Here is a 14,270-nt window from a genome sequence, read left to right on the forward strand (position 1 = left end):
TTCGACCTTGCTCGAATAACACCCCTACGGCCATCGGCCTTCGCCAAAGGAGAAGTTTGACCTCGCTCGAATTCGCAACGGGTTATAATTTCAACCTTGCTCGAAATAACACCCCTACGGCCATCGGCCTTCGCCAAAGGAGAAGTTCGACCTTGCTCGAATTCACAACGGGTTGTAATTTCGACCTTGCTCGAAATAACACCCCTACGACCATCGGCCTTCGCCAAAGGAGAAGTTCGACCTCGCTCGAATTCGCAACGTGTTATAATTTTGACCTTGCTCGAAATAGCACCTCTATAGCCATCGACCTTTGCCAAAGGAGAAGTTCGACCTCGCTCGAATTTGCAACGGGTTATAATTTTAACCTTTCTCGAAATAACACCCCTACGACCATCAGCCTTCGCCAAAAAGAGAAGTTCGACCTCGTCCAAATTCACAACGGGTTATAATTTCGACTTTGCTCGAAATAACACCCCTACGGCCATCGGACTTCGCCAGAAGAGAAGTTAGACCTCGCTCAAATTCACAACGGGTTAAAATTTCGACCTTGCTCGAAATAACACCCCTACGGCCATCGGCCTTCGCCAAAAGAGAAGTTCGACCTCGCTCGAATACACATGGAAAAATTGACCGCCTAAATTAGTAGGTCGGAATTCAGTCCCGCTCGAGTATACAAGTCGAAACTGACTTCGCCCAAGATGGCAAATCTAAATTCGACCTCGTCCGAATTGAGGTTAGTTCCGCCTGAGCTGGTAAATTAGAAGCCTCGCCCAATCTCGTAAGTTCGAGTTCGCAATCAAAAGAGTCAGGGACTCATCATAGTGAAAATCAAAAGATACACAAATGAAGACGAAATAACTATTTTATTCAAATGTACATGCGCGACAGCCGTATCTTACAAAGGGTTGAAACGGGCCCTTGGGAAAAGATGAAAGTAAACAACGAAAGAAAAAATAAGAACTAAGTACATAGGATGCAGCAAAAGCTTCACTCCGCATCATCTCCACCGCCGTTCTCCCCAACCTCATCATCATCATCAGAAGGGAGCTCGTCCTCGTTATCAATTCCCTCCCCAGCCTCTGGAGTCGTAGGGTCCTATCCACATGCAGTGCGAGCCTCGCGTGCCTTTGCCCGAGCATCTTCAAAGGTAGCCTCTGGGACAGTCCCCGCCTCCCACAACCCTTGTAAATATCTCGCTGGGCCTCGGCGTGGACCCATATCTCATATAGGCGGTGTGGGACCGCGACAGAGGCAGACTCGACCTGCTTCTCGAACTCAAGCGCCACGACCCGGTCTCCTAGGCTCGAAGCCTCCTGGGCAATTTCACCAATACGCTCCTCGAGCCGCGCCTCCCTCAGCGTGGCCATAACCCTCTCAGATTCTTGCTCAGATTGGAGGACGCTGATAGTGTCCTCCAGCACCGCCCGCCCTCGCCAAAGCCGATGTCCGAGCCTCCTCGGCACTCTCCATTTCGGCCACTTTCTTTTCCAGCTCGGCCAACTTCCCCATCCATTCTGCGCTCAAAGCTTCGACTCTGGTAGCATTCTGCTCTAGTTCGGCTTGCAGAGAAAACACCTTCGCCTGAAGGTCCTCGCACTCCGCGGCAACCCCTTTGCCCACCTCGAGTTCCTCGTCTTTGGTACGGAGCAGCTCCTCGAGATCACTGGATCTGCGGATGGACTGCATCAGCTCCTAATCCCTTTTCTCCAACTCTTCCCTGATGGATTGGGTGCCAGTACCCGCCTTGAGCTGCTCGTGCATCTCACGACATTTGTGGCGATACCTCCGATACTTTTCAAGCATCCTCAAAAAAATCTCAGCCCTGCGAGCACTCTCGATTTCCACCATGTAAGACTTAAAACAAAGAGAAGAAAGGAGTCGGTAAAGACCAAGGCCGCAAAGCAAAAAAAAAATAAACAAAAAAAGGAAACTTACCCTCAGGCCCATCGCGGCCATGCCACGTGACAATTAGGCGTCGCTGACATCCTGAAGAGCTCCGCTTTCTACGGCAGAGCATAGAAGGTCAAACTGCGGCACAATATCCACCGTGTCTCATAGAAGGTTGAGATCCAACAAAATTTCGAGTATTCGGGAAGGGCCTCCCGCTCTCACTGCAGTTCGGGTAAAACCCTCCTCGAACATCCTAACGTCATCAAGATCGATGTCGGATTCAGACTCGTAATTATCAACCATGACGCCTTTTCCCCTCTCTTCGACCGAAGAAGGAGTACGGTTCGGTCTGGATGTCGAAGGGTCGTCTAAGACAGCAATAGAAGTCTCGGGACCCGTCTCTCTGCCACACCAGCCTGTTGGCCTAACAACAGGCGTAGCCTCTGCGGTCGGGTTGGCACCACCGTCGACTTCGGGCACCGCCAAGACAAGGTCGCCCCTCAAAGATGTTTCGGCTTGAGGAGCCACTTCCAACACCACCCGTCATCTCTTCGATGGGGCCTCTCCACTACCGTCGCGGGATGATTCGCCCGTTGAACGGATAGCAGGAATCGGAGTCTCTAACTGAGGAGTAGCCTCCGCACGCATGAATTTGGCCGCACGCACAGATTGGGAAGTAGCTTTCGGCGCAGGCCGGGCAAGGGGCGCCGGTTGATAAAATGCAAGCGGAGGAGCCCTCGTTCTTCGCACTCTCGCTGCCGACAAAGAAAGACGATTATATAACGACAAGGTTAAACCATGAGGCAAAGAGTAAAGAGAAAAACTGCAATGGGCCGACTCACTAGTGAGAGGCTTACGCCCATATTTCTCATGTAAGGACGCCCACTCACGAATCCCCATTGTATGGGGGAGAATTGCGCTCACCCACTCGCGAATATCGTCAACTAGCCGGGGGGGGGGGGAGGTAGTCTCTCGGCTGCAAAAGCAAAAATAAGTCCTTAGCAATATTACTTAAAGGAGAACGACCGACGGCCGTCTTAAGAGGAATCACAAAATAAACAAATGAAAACTCACGAGCAAAGTTCCACGTCTCTGGAAACCCTGCGGAGTCCGCCACAAGGTGCTTTGTCCGCACATAGAAGTAGCTTTCTCTTTCCCAAAAGCGGCGATTAGCCTTATTGTCCATATTCACCACCAAACTCTTGGTTCCTCGATGGCACATATGGATCATTGTACCCCGAAGAAAATGAGGGGCAAAGATGTGAAGCATGTGCCCCAAGGAATTTCCTCGTCCGGCAAGCTCTGCGTACTTGATAAGCATGAAGAAGAGTTTGTACGCGTACAGAGAGAGTTGAGCCGGGCACACTTCGCAGAAGCGGCATAAGTCCACCACCAGAGAGGGGAGAGGAAGCGTGTACCCGATAACAAAGGGGTATGCGTAAAATGCGCAGTATCCTGGGCGGTACAAATGTACAATGTCCTTCCCCGCCGCCGGTACCATTTTGATATGAGCAGGGATTCCCCACTTGGCCTTGAGCGCCGCAACCGCTGCTTCATCCATAGTGGAAGGGACAGGCTCCGGTTCATTTCTGGCAGGACTGTTAAAGTCAGTCCTCATCTTCGCGAGGCGGGGTACTATCTCATCCACCATCTGAAATCCCTCGTCTTCCACCACCTCTACTCCCTCTTCAAGAAGGGGCACGTGATTTTCCGATACAGGAGATTCAACAAATCTATCCGTTTGGGAAGAAGTACCAGCCATTTTTCTGTCTTGATCGAAATAAATAGGAACGATAAAGGAAAAGAGAGAATGGTCACGTCCAATTCCGATGAAAGCAAAAGTATGAAAAACTGAAGAAGGTGGGAGTTTGTAAAATTCTCTCAGGTAAATTGGAGAGCATAATAATCAAATGGGGGATTCCCTCTATTTATAGGAACGCAAATGCCCAAAGCGGGAAACCCGAGAGTCGCCAATCAAAAACTAATAGGGCACGAGAAACGATACGATGCCTGGGAAACGTGTGCTATAATGACGCATAACAGGTATTCATGGTACCCTGAATCGATGTGACGATCCATCTTTGAACGGACGTAATGGCCCAATAAATCCCTTGAAGCGCCATGTCGCCACCTCACCATAAGGACCTCGTCCCTCGCACCATGTCTAGATTTCTCCTAACTCTTGAATCAATAGAATTCGCCCATCGAGCTCGCCAAAAGGTGACCCCAACGGGTGGAGTGACTAACTGTATGGGTCAAAATCTGACCACTAGATGGTTATCATTAAAGGGAATGGTAAGGGGTCGACCAAGCCATGGTCGTGCCCACGAGGCGCAATGGCGACGAGTATCTCGGCCACTGCCGAGATCGAGCCATCAGAAGGCTTACACAGCAGAACATAACACTGGGGCGAGTGAGGAAGAAGTGCAGTCATGAGAGGGCACGCTGGTTATGAACCATTGGGTAAAAGGGGAAATTGACAATATATATAAGGAAGGTAAAGCACAAAGGACGAGGGATCTGGGAATAAGGAGAAGAAATAGAAGACATGGAAGAGACTTCTAAGGAACAAAGAAAGAAGTCTAGATTTTGGGTTACAAACCTTTGTTATCTCCATTGTTGAATCAATAAAGCTAGATCTCATAGTTATCAACGAGATTCCTTCCTTATCTTCTTTGCTTTTACAAATACGGAACAGTATATCAAAGATGTAAGCTTATTATTTACATTTAATGTCTTTCAATCATTCTAAGATATGTTGTATAAACTCGGTCTCTTTGATTTTAGTACCCATTATGCTTAGATCTAAAGCCGATTATGTTTGGCTAAGATTTACCCTCTATTTTATCATTAATTGGTTTAACTAAAAGGCTTAACACTTTTTGGTCAAACACAGAGAAGAACAAGGTAAACTATATTTTCTTAATCCCCAACTTACTGATAGTTATTGTGTCACTAACCAAGGGATAGAAACAACGCAAAAAACTTAAGGTGTTCTCATATAGCAAAATAACGAATTTCCTATTAGATTGAATAAAGATTCTTTTAGTTTATACCAAGCACTCTAGTGTACAGATTAGGAGTATTTGTTACAAGTACTAATTGACGAGAAGAACATAGTTTTGTGCAAACAAAATATAATTCTTCTTTTCTTCTACAAATAATTGTATTAGTCAAGGTGTAAGAACAAATAGAGAACAAGATACAGTTCCTATCTATATATGTGCTACTTAAGTGATTGACAAAGAATCAATGCTCAGTTCCATAAGAATGAAAGTAGGGGAGTTAACTAGATTTGAAGGATTGGACCAACTATGCTGGTAATTCACGAAGTTAATACATAGATTGGTTTTGTTACAAGTAGGTAGTTGAAGAAGTTGAATGAAGTGCTCGAGGTGACACGTTTAGTATTCCTGCACGAGTACTGCGAGTAATAACCTTACTACAATTTGTGTTTTCATAACTTCCATGATTATCACATAATTTTTAATATGAACGTGTTACCGATTATTTTGAGTTCCATGTGGGACAAGTCTTTTACTCGATATGATACCGAAATAGTAATTTGAGATCATTACTGTTGTTTTAAATATTCCTCTTGTCACTAGATCTATTTTACCATTACTTGAATTTACTGTTAATGAAATTACATGATTTGGTAAGAACCGAAATACCCTAAAGTGTTTTAAAATATTTTTCTACGAGTATATACGGATTACAGAGACAAGTATAAATGGGAGTAGACATTGAAGGAATACGTAACTAACGGTGGGTTCGTTAGATCCGCTGCGGCTTGTAATTACCGATTACCGTTGCAGCCCTCGCTAGTGGAAGATAGAACTAGCATACCATTATTGATTTTCCTTGAGTATGGACTACCGTTATATTTGACTTCTTTCGAAGAAGTCCACAGATATACCGATTACATGATCCGTTCATTGAAACCTCCCATATATGAATATTGATATTATACAGTATTTACCGAGCTTATTACTGAATTGTCAATTGTATTATACTACAAGAAAAATATGATGAGACTGAAAATTGTTTATTATTTTTGAAAGGGCATTCTTATGATATTTTCTGTTTAATATACTAGCATATTTTCTGACTTGTCCCCTATTAAAAATGGTTATGGTTAAGTATTATTACTCAATGAGCAAGCGACTCACTCCCAGCTATTACTTTTATAGAGACAACAGTAGACGCAAGCAAGGATTCTGTTAATTAGAGTACACGAGTTGGTAGTTCCCGGTGAGCCCCGCATTTATTCGTGTGAGCAAAGATTGTTATTTATTTGTTATAGTCTCTTTCTTGAAACTCTTAGAGTCGCTCTATAATCTTTTTTATGAGTGTCATAAGTATTCTTTTATTGATATAGACTTGTGACTCGTATTAGACTTTCCTATCGTATACTTGGAGATGAAGTTAGTATTATTGTGTTGGAAATACTTCGTGAATGAGGATTATTGCTTGTTTGGTCGATATAGGTTGGTTGTGCTGTTGATTTCTAAGACAAGTTTATCTTTTGGATAGGCCAAAAATAGGGGGGTCTGTTTTTTTGTAAAATACCGATAAGGCTTTCTTGGGAGCACTTGCTCCTAAGCGCCGGTAACGATCCAAAATTGGATCGTGACAAAGTTGGTATTAGAGCCCTGGGTTAATCCTGTGACTAATGGAGCACATGTCGGTAGTAGAATCTCAATTATGGTTATGTAGTCGTCCATTCCCATAATCGTGATTCTGCGAGGACATGATAGGATGTGTCTTGTCTTTCTTTTTTTTATTCCTCCCTACGTGTGAGGTGATTAGGGTCAAATAACTGAGTGTGTCACCGTTTATTTTATTCCTGGATTGCTCGGACAAATCACTTGAGATTAAACTTTAGCTAGAGGTTCAAGGACGTCAAATACGCCACTAAACAAGAAACTGTCTTCTAGCAAAGGGATGTGATTGAAGTAGTATATAAGTCTAATGGGAGGGTCATTTTTACCACAACGAGTAGATTTCATATTGCTAAGATCTGTAATAAATGTAATTCATTAAATTAATACTAGTCCACCACTAAAGCAATAAGGGAATGCTATCAAAAAGGTACTTACATTCATACAAAGTGAAATTGAAATCTTTATAAAATGGACAGACAAGATAAGATTGGGCATGAAAATATGGCTCTAGAGGCCAAGAACCTAGATTGACTAAGATTTTCGGGAAAAGAGATCTATCCTTAATAGAGTTTCTAAATTTGAGTCTATCACTTTCTTTTCTGATAGTTTTGGAGGATCCTTAGAGGTTCTTGATGAAATGCTTACAACATTACGAGCTGTAGGATATTTCAACGATAGTTTTATGGAGCCAGTAACTCAAGCCGATGAACATGGCCAATACATGATATGATAACGTATTGTTGGAAACACCAGTGTTGTGAAGAGCGTGAAACGAGGAAAAGTGACAAGCCCCTTTTCGCTTAAAGCGTGAAGCGAGAAGTGAAGCGCTCACCTTTTTTAAGCGAAGCGAAATTAAGAAAAATATTAAAATAAATACTGCATAGACAACACATGTTACACATGTAACTGCCAATACTAAAAAAATTGACAGTAACTGAAAGGAAAAAAAAATTGGTAGCATTTCGCTGCAATTTTAAGGGCTGAAACGAAAATAAGAAGAAGAAGGAGAAGAAGAAGAAGAAGAAGAAGAAGAAGAAGAAGAAGAAGAAGAAGAAGAAGAAGAAGAAGAAGAAGAAGAAGAAGAAGAAGAGGAGGAGAATGAGAAAAAGAAGAAGAACTGAAGGGGAAAAAAAATTTGCCAGCATTTCGCTGCTATTTTAAGCACTGAAGAAGAAGAAGAAGAAGAAGAAGAAAACATACCTGGGCTTGAAAATTGAAACCCTAGTCGCTGCTTGCTCTGCTGCTCGATAATTGTGTAAAAAAAGACTGAGCGTTTTTATTTATAAGTGACTTAAAAGACAAAAGCGAGCACTTCCATCACTTCTCGCTTCGCTAGCGCTTCTCGCCTTTTTGGCAAAAGCGGACGTTTCAACCTACCTGCTACGCTTCACCCTACAGAAGCGATACAGTGGCCGCCTCGCTTCGCTTCTCTCTTAAAGCACTGAAGCGAGCACTTTTCATAATACTGGGAAACACTGATAAGAGCAATACAACTGACTTGAAGACGAGTTCACTAAACTGTTTATGAATTGCTTCCTTCTTGGCTGTCGAAAGTGTGAACTTTCTAGGTAGTTTAAGAAAATAATTCAAACATAAATATACCAACATATGATGCCAAATTTCATCAGCTAGTTAGACACACAATATTTAAATTTTATATGCAGGCAGTAACCCTACATACGAGGACTTTGACCTATTCTATGGCAATTGAACTTGCTAGAAAGACAAAACACATGGATGCCATAGGCATACAACTGAGGATTCACGCAAGAAGGACGAAGTTATGGAATCTTTAATTGGGATTTAATACGAGTGAAAGAGTAAAAAATTAAGGACATTTTAAGATATTAAGTTTTCCTTTTTTTGGTTGCTACTTCTGTGGAAATACCTCTGATAGTTGAATATGTGTACCAAGCTAATTAAACTCGAGGTTTTGTGTAGCATTATTAATCTGACTATAAGCCGGGCTCTGTGAGTTTGTATGGGTGTTCTAAATACATGTAATCACTCTGAAGATGCCGACAAAGCAAAACATTCTTTCCACATTGTATGAAGTGAACAATTGATTAAGCCATATAGTTGTGAGTTTGATATTCTAGATCGAACAACATTTATTAGAGAGGTGGAAAATCTTATAAACTTGCAATAAATGGTGATGTCGTAAGTTATGGTTCCTACTGTAGTTCAATACAAGTGAATGTGAAAGCTCGTGAGTTTGAACCCACACAAAATTCTAGATACAAAAAAACAAGCTTCTTCAATTTGTAGTTTTGGACTAGGGTTCGAAAGAAAACTAACTGTAGGATAATGATATTTGGTAAGAAAATATACCTAAATTTACCTCTCGATGCATGTTGGTAATTGAGAGAACAAAGTGAATAATAGTCTGAAATAATAAAATAATAAGTGGAATGCACAATTCTCATGAACTTTTTGTTTCAAACTTAGGACTTGTTTAATTATCACCAAGATATCCCGACATAAAAAAATGTAGAAGAAGTAAGGATGCATTTTCCACATTTATATGTTTACTATATTCTCAGAAATTCAACAGAGACCAGTAAACAAACTTTACTAACATGATTGTCATTCCATTAAATAATAGACTGCACATATACAAATCTAGCCCATCAAGTTTGTAATTTTACAAATTTTGTGTTTGTCTACTTTTACAATGTAGCTAGAGCATAGATAAGGGAGATATTGGTACCTAATAGTGAAAGCAATCAACATGAAAGAGGTTTTTTTCAGAGTTAGGAGTTGGGTGAGAAAACCCAAAATAAAAATTACCTATGATTTATACTAGTGAATTATTAATTAGCTTTATTTCACAATCTCCTAATCCGTAGTCATTCTGTTTGTTTTCGCAATAAATATATCCTCTGTAACTCCTCTACTTAAATATTGATTCTTAATGCAAGTCCTTGTTCGAGCTGAGGGTAGGTTGGAGATAGCCAATTAACCTAGTCTTGTGCTACAAAGGGCTCAGGTTCCAGGGACAGACAAAGTTATATCATTTTTGAAGTCTTGGTGGTGAGTGAAGAAAAGTTATAGGGATTTCTTAGTTAAAGTAAAGGGCACAATAGATGAGATATATACTTTGAAAATGTAAACTCACTGATGTATTTCCTAAGGATTTATATGGACTACCCTTTAACGAGAAATACAATTATATAATGACTTTGCACTAAACCCATAGTCAATTTTAATATTCCCCAAATTATATGCACTAACGAAGTTAAAGGACAGTTGTTGGACCTGCTTCAGAGGAGATTCTATAATAAATTCTATTGGACTGCATATATCACCATGGGATACGCTGGTACTAATTGCGAGGAAAAAAATAAGTCTCTAAGGATTTTCACAAACTCGAGCCACGATAATTAAATTTTGCGCGTGTAATTCATAGATATTGTTGGCTAGTGGTAAAGACAAATCTTTGTTGGTAAACGCATCAAGGTCGTTCAATATAAGGATGAACGATTATACAAATACCAAGAAGAGGTCCTAGCAAGTAAAAGTCAAGGATATAAATGTTGACAATGATGATGTTCTTTGATTAGGTAACAATTTAAGTGTTCAAACGTAGATGGGTTGAGATATACTATTCTTGAGGAAGCGTACAACTACTAATGCACAATACACCTTATATCCATTAAAATGTATCATACCCTAAAGCAATTTTAGTGGTGAAAAGGTATGAAGAAAAAAATAATTATTAACTTTGTCTCTAATTATTTGACTTGTCAACTGGTCAAGGCTGAGCATCAACGGCATGTAGGCCTACTAAAATAGAAATTTCAGAGTAGACATGGGAAAAGATTACTATGAATTTTGTTACAGGCTACCACAAAGTATTAGGAGTTATGACTTGTATAGGTAATTGTAGATCGACTAGCAAATCAATACACTTTTTGCTGGTAAGGACTACATATAGTGAAGAGAGGTATTGACAGATATTTATGAGTGAGATTTTCCGACTTCATGGAGTTCCAATATCTAGCATCTCTCATAGAGGATCATAGTTCACTTACGCTTTTCAAAATCTGTCCAAGAAGCATTGAGTATACAAGTAGATCTTAGTACCACATTTCATCCGTAGTCAGATGGGCAATTTTAACGTACTATAAAGATCTTTGAGGATATGTTGAGAGCTTGTATTCTTTAGTTTGTAGGTAGTTGAAACATGTATCTACCTTTAGATGAATTTGCTTACAACAATAGCTTCCTTTCCAGTATTCAAATGGCACCGTACAAAGCATTACATGGTAGAAAATATCGTTCTCCTATTAGATGGTTTGAAGCTAGTGAGATTAATTTATTGGGACCTGACTTAGTACAAGAAGCTATTGACAAGGTCCAATTGATCAGACAGAGATTACTAACAGCTAAAAGTAGACAAAAGTATTATGCAGATAATAGAAGAAGAGATTTAGTGTTCACAATTGGGGACAAGGTGTTCCTACGAGTCTCCCCTATGAAAGGTGTGATGCGGTTTGGGAAAAGAGGCAAGTTGAGCCCCAGGTTTATCGAACCGTATAAGATACTAGACCGAGTGAGAGCTGTGGCTTATCGTTTGGCACTTCCTCTTGAGTTATCTTTTATTCATCCAGTGTTTCATGTCTCTATGCTAAGAAAATGTATATCAGACTCGTCTCAGGCGCTTGAAGTACCTACTATACCACTTGATGAGAAGTTGTCTTACGAGGAGGAGTCAATGGCTATTGTTGATAGACAAGTAAGAAAGCTACGATCAAAAGAAATTGTGTTCGTGAAAGTCTTACGGAAAAATCATACCGTTGAAGAAGCTACATGGAAAATAGAAGACGATATGTGAGTCAAGTATCCTCATTTATATCAGTCTACAGGTACGTACTTGAGCTAAATCAGGGACCGAATTTCATAAGTTGGAGATAATATAGTACCTCATATTTAAGTTAGGGCCTATTAGTTATTTACCTAAATAAATAGAATTAAAAAAGAAAGATAAACAAATAAAACAACACAAAAAAAAAACAAGGGGATTAGGGCGAAAGGCCACTACGAGAGTAAAGAAGCAAAAGGCTTAGGCATTGAAGCAATAAAGATTTGGCAGAAGCCATTCAAAGGCAAAAGAAAAGGAAAAAAAACGAGTACCTATTTTCAGCGAAGAGATTTGAAGAACAGAGAAGAACAAGGTAAACTATATTTTCTCAATCCTTAACTTATTGATAGTTATTATTTCACTAACGAAGGGATAGAAATGACACTAACAACTTAAGGTGTTCTTATATAGCAAAATAATGAATTTCCTATTAGATTCAATAAATATTCTTTTAGTTTATACCAAGCACTCTAGTGTACAGATTAGGAGTATTTCGTACACACTAATTGACGAGAAGAACATAGTTTTTGTGCAAATAAAATAAAATTCTTCTTTTCTTCTACAAATAGTTGTATTAATCAGGGTGTAAGAACAAATAGAGAACAAGATACAGTTCTTATCTATATATGTGCTACTTAAGTGATTGACAAAGAATCAATGCTCAGTTCCATAAGAATGAAAGTAGGGGAGTTAACTAGATTTGAAGGATTGGACCAACTATGTTGGTAATTCATGGAGTTAAGACATAGATTGGTTTTGTTACAAATAGGTAGTTGAAGAAGTTGAATGAAGTGCTCGAGATGACGCGTTTGGTATTCCTGCATGAGTACTGTGAGTAGTAACCTTACTGCAATTTGTGTTTTCATAACTTGCATGATTTACACATGATTTTTAATATGAATATGCTACCGATTATTTTGAGTTGCATGTGGGACAAGTCTTTTACTCGATATGATACCGAAATAGTTATTTGAGATGATTACCGTTGTTTTAAAAATTTCCGTTGTTACTAGATCTGTTTTAGCGTTACTTGAATTTACTGTTATCGAAATGAAATTACATGATCTGGTAAGAACCGAAATTCCCTATATTATTTTAAAATATTTTTCTACGAGTATATACGGATTACAGAGACAAGTATAAATAGGAGTAGACATTGAAGGATTCCGTAGCTAATGTCGGGTTGGTTAGACCTGGTGCACCTTGTAATTACCGATTACCGTTACAACCCTCGCTAATGGGAAGATATAACTAGCATACTATTAGTGATTTCCCTCGAGTAGAGACTACCGTTATATTTGATTCTTGCGAAGAAGTTCACAGTTATACCGATTACATGATCCGTTCATTGAAACCTCTCAAATATGAATATTGATATTATAAAGTGTTTACCGAGCTTATTACTGAATTATCAATTGTATTATACTCAAGAAAAACACGATGAGAGTGAAAATTAATTATTATTTTTGAAATGGAATTCTTATGATATTTTCTATTTAATATACTAGCATGTTTTCTGATTTGTCCCCTAATTAAAACGATTGTGGTTAAGTATTATTACTCACTGAGCTAGCGACTCACTCCCCGCTGTTACTTTTTACAGAGACAATAGTAGGCGCAATCAAGGATTCTGTAAATTAGAGTAGACGAGTTGGCAGTTTTTGGTGAGCGTCGCATTTATTCGCGTGGGCAAAGATTTTTATTTATTTGTTATAGTCTCTTTCTTGAAACTCTTAGAGTCGCTCCATAATCATTTTTATAAGTGTTATAAGTATTCTTTTATTGATATAGACTTGTGACTCTTATTAGACTTTTCTATCGTATACTTGGAGATGAAGTTTGTATTATTGTGTTGGAGATACGTCGTGAATGAGGATTATAACTTGTGTGGTCGATATAGGTTGGTTGTGTTGTTGTCACGACCCAAAAACCAACCCTGTCGTGATGACGCCTATCGTGGTACTAGGCAAGCCGATAAATTACCAAAACAAACGAGATTTTCATTTTCAAGATAATTCCCAAAGCTATTTAATATAAAACCTTCATAAGGAGTGTAGATTAAAACAAAAGTGCGAAAAAGAAAGCCCGATATCCGGGTGTCACTAGTCATGAGCATCTACTACAACCGTCTGATAATATCGAGACTAACATAGTCGGGAAATAACTGAAAACAACCTAGGAAATATGAAGATGGAGGAAAGCAGGGCTGCGATTGCTAGACAGCTACCTTGCTAACTCCGACGGATCTGCAACTGAATAATTAACACCCGCTACCGGGTCCAGAAATACCTGGATCTGCACACAAGGTGCAGGGAGTAACGTGAGTACGCTAACTCAGTAAGTAACCAAAGTAAATAAAGGCTGAGAAGCAGTGACGAGCAATAAAGCATATAAGTTCATATCATGAAATCTCAGTAAAAGTACAGCAGGCTTTTAAAAGCAGAGTTTGAATCAAACCATTTCGTTTATACTCAATTTCACTAAAGTCATTTGAAGATATTTTTCAACAGTTCTCAAATAGATGCTCAGTGCAACAGTGAGCAAAAATGATGAAAACATAAACAGCCCCCCGGGCAAAACATCACTCATAAGCAGGCACTCGGGAAAAACATCACTCATATGCATCCCCTCAGGCAACCTCACAGTCACACGTATACAGCCCCTCGGGCATACCTCACCATCGCTCATATACAGCCCCTCGGACAAAACATCACTCATATACAGCCGCTCGGGCAAAACATCACTCAGGGTACCCGCGCTCACTGGGGGTGTTCAGACTCTGGAGGAGCTCCTTCAGCCCAAGCGCTATAACAAGCCACCTTGTGGCATAAATCAATCAGGCCCTCGGT

The sequence above is a fragment of the Nicotiana attenuata genome, unplaced genomic scaffold, assembly GCF_001879085.1.
Source record: "Nicotiana attenuata strain UT unplaced genomic scaffold, NIATTr2, whole genome shotgun sequence".
In the NCBI taxonomy this organism is placed as follows: domain Eukaryota; kingdom Viridiplantae; phylum Streptophyta; class Magnoliopsida; order Solanales; family Solanaceae; genus Nicotiana; species Nicotiana attenuata.